Genomic DNA, 9,352 nt, shown 5'->3' with positions numbered 1-9,352 from the left:
TTGGAGTAGTGAGTCCCTGAGCAGGATAGGTAGCTTGCTAGGAGTACCTATTTGTGCAGATGATTGTACTTCTAAACAACAAAGGGTTTCCTTTGCAAGAATTTTGGTTGAAATGGATGTTACAGAGGAGCTACCAGACCATGTATGGATTTTGGATACAAAGGGGAAGGAGTTCAAACAAGCTGTTCAGTATGACTGGAAACCTAGGTATTGTAAGAAATGTAAGATGCCTGGGCATAACTGCTATGATGTATCCACTAGGAAAGAGCCAACTACTAAAGTAACTCAGCCAGCTACTAAGAAAGTGTGGGTTCCAAAGAAACAACAGGGGACTAACCAGGTGCAAGCTACTCCTATGGTTACTCCTATGCATCAGGTGATTGCTCAGTCACACTCAGGAGATGATGGGGGATGGAGGGTAGCTACAAAAAAAAAATCTAGAGTGAGAGGTGTGCCATCTTCTACAAGTAACCATTTTGGAGTACTTGATGAAGAAGATACTGATGTAGGTGAATAAGAGGGTGAAGATGGAGTAGAGGGGGATGCAGGGGATGGGGATGATGATTAAGGGAATGAGGAGGACCTTATACCTTCTCCCCCTGGTCAGAAATGATTAGTATTTGTACATGGAACATTAGAGGGCTAAATGATCCCTCAAAAGTTACTGAAGTGAAGAGGTTGATAAAGTTACACAATATTAAACTTTTAGCTATATTAGAAACAAGGGTGAAAAGTAGAAGAAGTCAAGTTGTTGCTCAGAAGCTGGGTAGTCAGTGGATGTGGGGTAATAATTATATTCATACTGATAAAGGAAGAATCTGGCTTGGTTGGGATCCAGGTGAGGTTGCAGTTCAGATTGAGGTAGTTCATGAGCAGTTCATACATTATAGTGTGAAGAAAAGGCAGCTTTGAATGTTTCTTTACAGCAGTGTATGGTCTCCATACTGTAGGGCATAGAAGGCAGTTGTGGCAAGGGTTAGAGGGGCTGCATACAAGTATTGGTAATTCTCCTTGGCTTATATCAGGAGACTTTAACTCCATGATTAATGTGACTGATAGGATCAATGGTGCTCCAGTTACTTTGGCTGAAATTAAGGAATTTTCTGATTGTGTGAATCAATGTTTGCTCACTGAACTTAAGAGTAGTGGTCACTTTTATTCTTGGCATAAAGGGGGGGACATGAACAAGACTGCAAGTAGGATTGATAGATGCTTTGGAAATGCTGAATGGATGAGTAAGAAAGGAGCAGTATGCACTGAGTATTTGAATCCAGGCATTTCAGATCATAGTCCTATTTTGATCAAGTGTTTGCCTGAGGAGAAGGGAGAGGGAAGACCTTTCAAATTTTTCAATCACCTGGTGAACCATGAGGAATTCATGCCAGTAGTTGAAGACAGCTGGAAGCAAGTAGGTAGAGGAAATATTATGTATACAGTTTGGGAGAGACTCAAAGTCATTAAGACCAAACTTAAACAGCTTCATCATAGAGAGTTTAAGGGGATTTGTGAGAAGATAGAACATGCTAGACAGGATCTGGAAGATGTCTAATTGCAATTACAAGCTGATGTTTCCAACCCTGTGTTGTTAGGGCAGGAACATTTGTGTTCAGTTAATCTCAGGAAGTGGCTAAAAATTGAAGAATCAGCCATGAAGTAGAAGGCCAGGTTACAGTGGCTAAAACATGGAGATGAGAACAACAAGTTCTTCTTTGCAGCTGTTAAAGAGAGACACAGAATTAATAGAATCTCCACCTTGGTGAATGATAACAACAGGAAGCTTGAGAAACCAGAGGATATTCAGGAAGAGATCACCCAGTTTTACAAGAAATTATTGGGTTCTACTGCTACTCACCTCCCTATGATTGATACTCCAGCAATGAGGGAAGGGCCTACACTCACATATGAGCAAAGAATTCAGTTATGTCTCCCTGTGACTGATTCAGAAATTGATATGGCTTTACAAAGCATTGGTGATTCCAAGGCACCAGGGATTGATGGGCTTAATTCTGTTTTTTTCAAGAAAGTGTGGCCAGTGGTAAAGGGTGATATGTACAAGGCAATTAAGGAGTTTTTTGAGAAGAAGAACTTGCTGAGGCAATTGAACTGCACAGCTGTCACTTTGGTGCCTAAAGTTCCTAATCCTACAAAAATTAAGGACTTTAGACCAATAGCATGCTGCACTGTAATGTATAACATCATCTCAAAGATCCTAACTGCTAGACTTCAGAAGGTGGTGGAAAGTGTTGTGAGTGAATGCCAAGCTGGATTCATTCTCGGTAGGCATATTTCTGACAATATTTTATTAGCTACAGAGCTTGTCAAGGGGTATAATAGGAAGCACCTTTCCCCAAGATGTATGCTTAAAGTAGACTTGAAAAAAGCCTATGACTCAGTGGAGTGGAGCTTCTTGAGACAAGTGATGACAGAGCTTGGCTTCCCTTGTCAGTTTCTGGATTGGATTTTTGCTTGTGTTGATTCTGTTTCCTACAGCATACTCATCAATGGTAAACCTTGTGTTCCATTTAGAGCACAGAAGGGTCTAAGGCAAGGTGATCCATTATCACCTTACTTGTTTGCTATGGGGATGGAGTATCTCTCTAGAAATATGCAGCAGCTGAAATATGACTCTAGTTTCAAATTTCATCCAAGATGTAAAAGGCTTAACATCACTCACATGATGTTTTCTGATGACTTATTGATGTTCTGTAGAGGTGATCTCCCTTCTGCCTCTCTGCTGTTTCAAAAGTTTAAGTTATTTTCTCAAGCTTCAGGATTGGAAGCAAATTTGGACAAAAGTGATATTTATTTTGGTGGAGTGTCTCCACTGATTCAAGACCAGATTGTTACTTGCCTCAAGATCTCTAGGGGAGAGTTTCCTTTCAGGTATCTGGGGGTGCCACTATCAACTAAGAAGCTCTCTTATGTGCAATGTAAGCCTTTGGTGGATAAGGTTCTTGCAAGAACAAAGTGCTGGACTGTTAGATATCTCTCCTATGCAGGAAGACTCCAACTGGTGAAAACTGTTTTACTTAGTCTGCAATCTTACTGGTGTCAGATCTTTCTTCTTCCCAAGAAGATAATTAGGGAGATTCAGAGTTATTGTAGGTTGTTTTTGTGGACTGGGAACACAACAACTTCAAAAAAAGCTTTGGTGTCTTGGAGCAGTATGTGTTTACCTAGATGTGCTGGAGGGTGGAACATTAAAGACATGGAAATCTGGAACAAAGCTGCTGTGTGCAAATTGCTTTGGGCTGTCACTCACAAGAAAGACACTCTTTGGGTCAGGTGGATCAACAGTTACTATATGAAAAACAAACCCCTAACTGAGTTTAAATGCCCTGGCAACATGTCATGGGCTCTTAAGAAGATCTTTGGAAGTTTTCAACTGGTGGAGGATGTTGGAGGATGGTCTGTAGTTGAAAAGAAGGGTTGTTACTCTATCAAATGTATGTACCAATTTCTGAGAGGCATACAGACTAAGGTCCCTTGGAGGAGAGTTCTCTGTAACAATAGTGCTACTCCTAAAAGCAAGTTCATTCTTTGGCTGGCATTATGGAATAGATTGCCTACTCTTGATAGGCTAATTCAGTGGAAGGTTGTGGACAATGATAGGTGTTTGTTTTGTAATTCAGGCACTGATTCTGTTAAGCATCTGTTTTTTTAGTGCCCTTTTTCTCAACAAGTATGGCAGAAAAGTCTGAAGCTGCTCAAATTCTACAGAGCTCCTGGTGGGTTTCCAACTGAGCTGCAATGGATGATAAACAGTAGCAGAAGAGGTGGTGACAGGCACAAGCTATTACTGATTTTCTTTGCAGAATGCATTTACTCTATATGGCTTAATAGGAATGATAAAGTTTATAATCAGCATTGTAAATCTCCTGATGAACTGTATAAAGAGGTTCAATTTAGAGTAGCAGCTAGAGCTAGTGATAAACTATCTGATATGCTTCTTCAGTTAAGCATCTAGGCAGTGTTGTTTTGGTGTGTTTGGTGTTCTGTAGGCTTTGAGGCTTGCTCTTTCTTGTAAAAGGTTGTTGGGCCTTCCTTCTTTTGGTAATAAAATCTTTAATTGCCAAAAAAAAAAGAAAAAAAAAGAATGAGGATTCTCACATGATGAAATTGGCAGGAGCATTTCCAAAAATATTATGACGCCGTCATGCCTTACTTGAAAGCTATCTTGATGAATGCAACAGACACATCCAATCGGATGCTTCGAGCCAAAGCAATGGAATGCATTAGTTTGGTTGGCATGGCTGTTGGCAAAGAAAAGTTCAGGGATGATGCTAAACAGGTTTGTAAAATCATAAGCATTTAGTGTTGGTCTGTGCTTATTTTTATTAGTTGAAGAATGTAGCTAGCTTCTATTCCGAGAAAGCAACTGCATGCAACATGCTTGGAGGAGAAAGCAACTGCGCGCATTGCAATCTCATTAAATCTAATGGTGTCATATAATTCTAGCAGTAGAGATTAGTTGGAGTTTAGCTGGGAAAAAAATGGGAAAATATGTGTCTGCTTCTTGTAGATGATTGGCATAATCACCACTCTTAAAGAACTCCGGATTATTTCTGTTGGATGCTTAGAATCACTGGTGTCTTTTCCTGAGGAAACTATGGATGTTCCCTCGTCATTAACTTCCTTGCGGATTGGTGAACTATATAACCTGAAATACCTGTTTATTGGAGGCATCCCAAACCTAATTTCCCTTACCATTCAGAACTGCCCCAAGCTCACATTATCTCCAGATACTGGTCTTCTGCAATCACTTCTGCAGATCCACATATTTACATGTTGTAGCCTTAAACAACAATTTCTAGGAGAGAAATCCCGAATGTGGGAAATGTTGTCTTGCATCCCTTGTATTGTTATGGATAATATGCTGTACAGTCCATCTATAATTTAGAGTTTAGAGGATGACTTCATTGTGTTTTCCTTCCCATGTAGTAACAGCATAGAGCATTGCAAGCACATGTATCAAGAATTTTGATGATTCACTAATGCACTCCGCATAGTCTCTGTTTTGCATTACATTTTGGTACTTCTGTATCTATTCTAATCTGCATTTCTCACTTGTCATGACTCATGACTCATGACTCATGACTCATGACTCATGACTCATGACTCATGACTCATGACTCATGACTCGTGAGTAAGTGTTCAACAAATGGTTATTGTGTCGTTTGGCCGTTATTGCAGGCTTTTAGTGTTGTATCAGTATAGATGATCAAGGCTGATTTGTCATTTTCAATAATGTGAATATAATTCTGTTGTTTCATGTATCACACTGTTTTTCTACTATTTGTTAATGGATATTTAAAATGTTAACATTTATAGTTTATTTGTGAATATTTCTTTCATCAAGTTGCAATGTTGCATGCTGAAGCTGTTTCTGTTACAGCATGCATTTATCAAATCTTTAAGGAAATTATTTGGTCTCTGAGGTTTATTTTGCCTGTAGATTAAATTGCAGTCATTACAGTTTGGATGGCAGGAATTTGGTGAATCTATTTCGCGTTCTCCTCCATGATGAGATATATTGCAAGTCTACTGGACAAATTTTATGGAAACTGGCTTCACAGATTTGTAAGTTCTATGTATTCTCTATTTTAACCTGCATATTAACATATTGTAAGATTTTCATTGTACATCTCTTCATATGCATCCTTAATTTCGATAAGATCACATATTAAGATCATGTAGATGATGATAGTAATGAATGTGGTGGATCTTGCCCAATATAAATGCAAGGGGTCGAGGTTTGAAACTTCAAATCTCTTGTTTAATGCAAGTGCACTCAATCAACGCATCACATAGTAACAGGTACGGACTAAAGCTTTTTACACTGATCTAAAAAAGAGGAATAACACATCGTTTAAGGCTCTGATAGTGCATTTTATTCAAGATGTCTGAAAATGAATCTTCTTGTTTTTCCTTCCCTGCTTACACTAGGTATCTTAGTATCTTTTTCTTAGATTAGGTTGTTGGAGCCTAGCTTTCTATATACTGTATTAGTGCTGGGGTTTATAAATTATAAGCAATGTCAAATTGGACCACTAATTGAAGCTATGGAATTTATTAAAGTTACTCGGACTTCATTTAACTTAAAGTATACGGTTTTTTCATGAAATGCCCCTGAGGTTTCACGAAATTCACCAAATACCCCTGCGTGTTTCAAAATACATAGTATACCCCTATTTTTTTCGTACTGTTCACCAAATACCCCTATTATGACTTTCCGTTAGTCCTCCGTTAAGTCATGTTTATAATTCACCAAATACACCTAATTATAAACCTATTGCACAATATACACCTATTATTAAACTTATTTGCACCAAATACCCAAACTGCTTTTAAATATGCAGAATTTAATTCTAACGGCTAGTTTGCATTTCTAAATTTCCTAGCAATAAAATAGAGCATTTTGTAATAAACTTCTAGCAATAAATCGGGATTATATTCCATAAAAAGCTGATTACATAAGATATAACCATCGTGGACTTCGTCACAATAAAAATAATAATTCTTACAAATTTAGTGTTCTCGTTGAACCAACTGCGTATGTTATCAGTAATTTTATGTTTACATCAAAATCTAAATATGCAGGAAGTTCATTATAAGCACCAAGATTCACCCTCTAAAGAACTCCTGACCCGGTTTATACTTGAACAAAATGTGTGTTCATGTTTGCTACAACAGGTCCAGCACTCAAATGGCGAATCATTCAATACTTAAAAAGTGCCAAGATCTGAAGATGTTAAGGCAGACAGAAAAATAGTGAATATTGACTGTCTCATATAGAGAAGTGTCAGTTTGGGGAGGAATGGCAGGAAAGATAGATAAAGATTGAAGGAATTGAACCGGGTGACACAGAACACACACAAGTGCAGCTCTAATAGCTAGCTGCCTACCAATGACTGACCCGGCAACCCGCACAAGTGCAGCTCTAATAGCTAGCCGCCTAACAAGGAAAGCTAAACCAATGACTAGTTACGTCTTGGAAAAAAGCAGCCTTGCACGATTGGCAGTTGTAGCATAGTGTGTTTGGATCGTTTCCACATCTATTGCAGTCGACATTGTAATTGGAGTAAGATCTGTTCATTGGCTCTACCCAAACTGTTGGACTTGTGTACTCAAAGTTACAATCTTGCGGGGCTTGCAGCAACCAGACTGTCAACAACAAATGAATCTAGCTAAATTGCAGTATGATAGCTAAATGATTATATAGTAAGCCTAAGTTGGATCGTTCTTTCACCCTTTTTATCTCTTCGACTCTCATTAGTCCAGCCAAACAAAACTCTCAACCTCCAGCTTCAATGGCGACAAAACAACAATTCGAAACCCAAAATCCCCAATCACTTTAACTCTAATTCACCATTTCTAATCAAAACTCTCACCTAATCACAAAAGTCACGCAATACAATCTTAATCCCTTATATATATAAAAAAAAAAGAGGCATGTTTTCGGCAAATTTAATCACATCTTCTTCCTTAATCACACCCTCAACTTCAACTTCAATACCCCACTTCCTCTCTCCTCGGTTTATTCACACCCTCTCAATCCAATCCCGTGCACCCGATTTCCCGGCAGCTTCCTCCTCTTCATCATCTTCTTCTTCTAATTGGTTTCAAATCCCCGACATTTCTAGACCTCGAGGGAGCGACGCTGTTTCAGGGAGCGATGCGGTTTCAAAAATGAGTATATATATATGTTTAACATCAATTATACATTCCCAATTACATTAAACAAATAACAAATTAAAAACCCCAAATTCGAAATCAAGGGTTTGGCTTGCAAAATCGACTCAAAATTCAACAATTTTGAACGAATTGAAATAGAGACAAATTTGAACGAAATTGTGTAACAGATTGAATTTAAATGGTAAGAAATTACTCTCCCACAAAATTTCTAGGTTCAAAGAGAAAATAGAATTTCTGGGTTCATGACGATGATATCGACGATCGACGATGATGATGATATGAGGAAGATAGTGCACTGGGTTTTGGGAGAAATAGAGTTATGATGATATGAGGAAGAGATCGAGTGCAAAATCTCAGAAGAATTGTGCAAGTTTGTTCCATTGAAATCATTAAGAAGAAGAAGAGGAAGAGAGAAATGATGGCAGACGTGTTGAACAACAAAGAGGGGAGGAGATAGAAGAAGAATAAGAAGAGAGAAAATAACTTTTTTTTTTTAAGAAATAGTTAAATGTGAATAATGGGTGAGTAAGGGTATAAAGGTAAAGTAATGCTAACGGAGCACTAACGGCCGTTAAGTCTAGGGGTATTTGGTGCACTTTAAGTTTAAATAGGGGTATACTATGTATTTTCAAACACGCAGGGGTATTTGGTGAATTTCGTGAAACCTCAGGGGCATTTCATGAAAAAACCGTAAAGTATATGTGTTCGATCATCTATACTCAGCCATAGTTCTGCACACTTTTGGCGTTTAATTTGGCCCAAAATCATGCAATTTTTTTACAAAACAGCCAAGTCGGACATTTTATGATTATTTCTACTTGTATTTTTCTTTCTTTATTTTGGGTGAGTATCTCAATTGTGTAGAATATGGATAGTAGGCTCAAGCTTTAAAAGCTGATCAGATCAGCAGCATATCAGCAGCTGATCTGAGCAGTCTCTGATCCGATCAGCTACTGATCTGCTGCTGATTAGATCAGCAGTAGTAGATCAGCAACTGATCTGATCAAAACATCGAATGCTAGTAATGATGATTTATGTGATTGTAGAATTAACAAGTAATGTGACTTGTTCTATTGTACTTGAATAAAGAAATAAGTGCTCCATTGGCATTAAGAAAATGTTTTATCTGCATGTTATACCGTTACTGTTATTGCCTTTGCCTAAATCTAAGGATAAGTTAGCATATTCCTTGAGAAGATGAGTATATGTGTATGAGAGGCCAAATGTTTTGTACGAAGGAAAGCAAAAAGTAGAAGGGACTAGGAAAAGGGAGATAAGATGTGATCCTTACTAGGTTATCAATGAACCAAAATAAGAATTCTTAACCCTTTACATGTTTAAAATACTTAGTATTAGGTTATCAATCCTCATTCTCATCTACTTTGGTCAATTTATGCACATTTAAGGCTCGTTCGATCCTTACATGTCATATTTTGAAAAAAATAGCCGTTTTCGCTCCCAACTCTTAACTCATGAACCAAAATAAGAATTATTAACCCTTTACATGTTTAAAATACTTAGTATTAGGTTGCCAAACCTTATTCTCATCTACTTTGGTCAATTTATGCACATTTAAGGCTCGTTCGATATATCCTTACATGTCATATTTTGACTATAAAAGCTGTTTTTGCTCCCAACTCTCAACTAATGAACCAAA

The sequence above is a fragment of the Spinacia oleracea genome, chromosome 3 (assembly GCF_020520425.1).
Source record: "Spinacia oleracea cultivar Varoflay chromosome 3, BTI_SOV_V1, whole genome shotgun sequence".
NCBI lineage: Eukaryota > Viridiplantae > Streptophyta > Magnoliopsida > Caryophyllales > Amaranthaceae > Spinacia > Spinacia oleracea.
The sequence above is the reverse complement of the archived record's forward strand: the minus strand, read 5'-3'. Positions refer to the sequence as shown.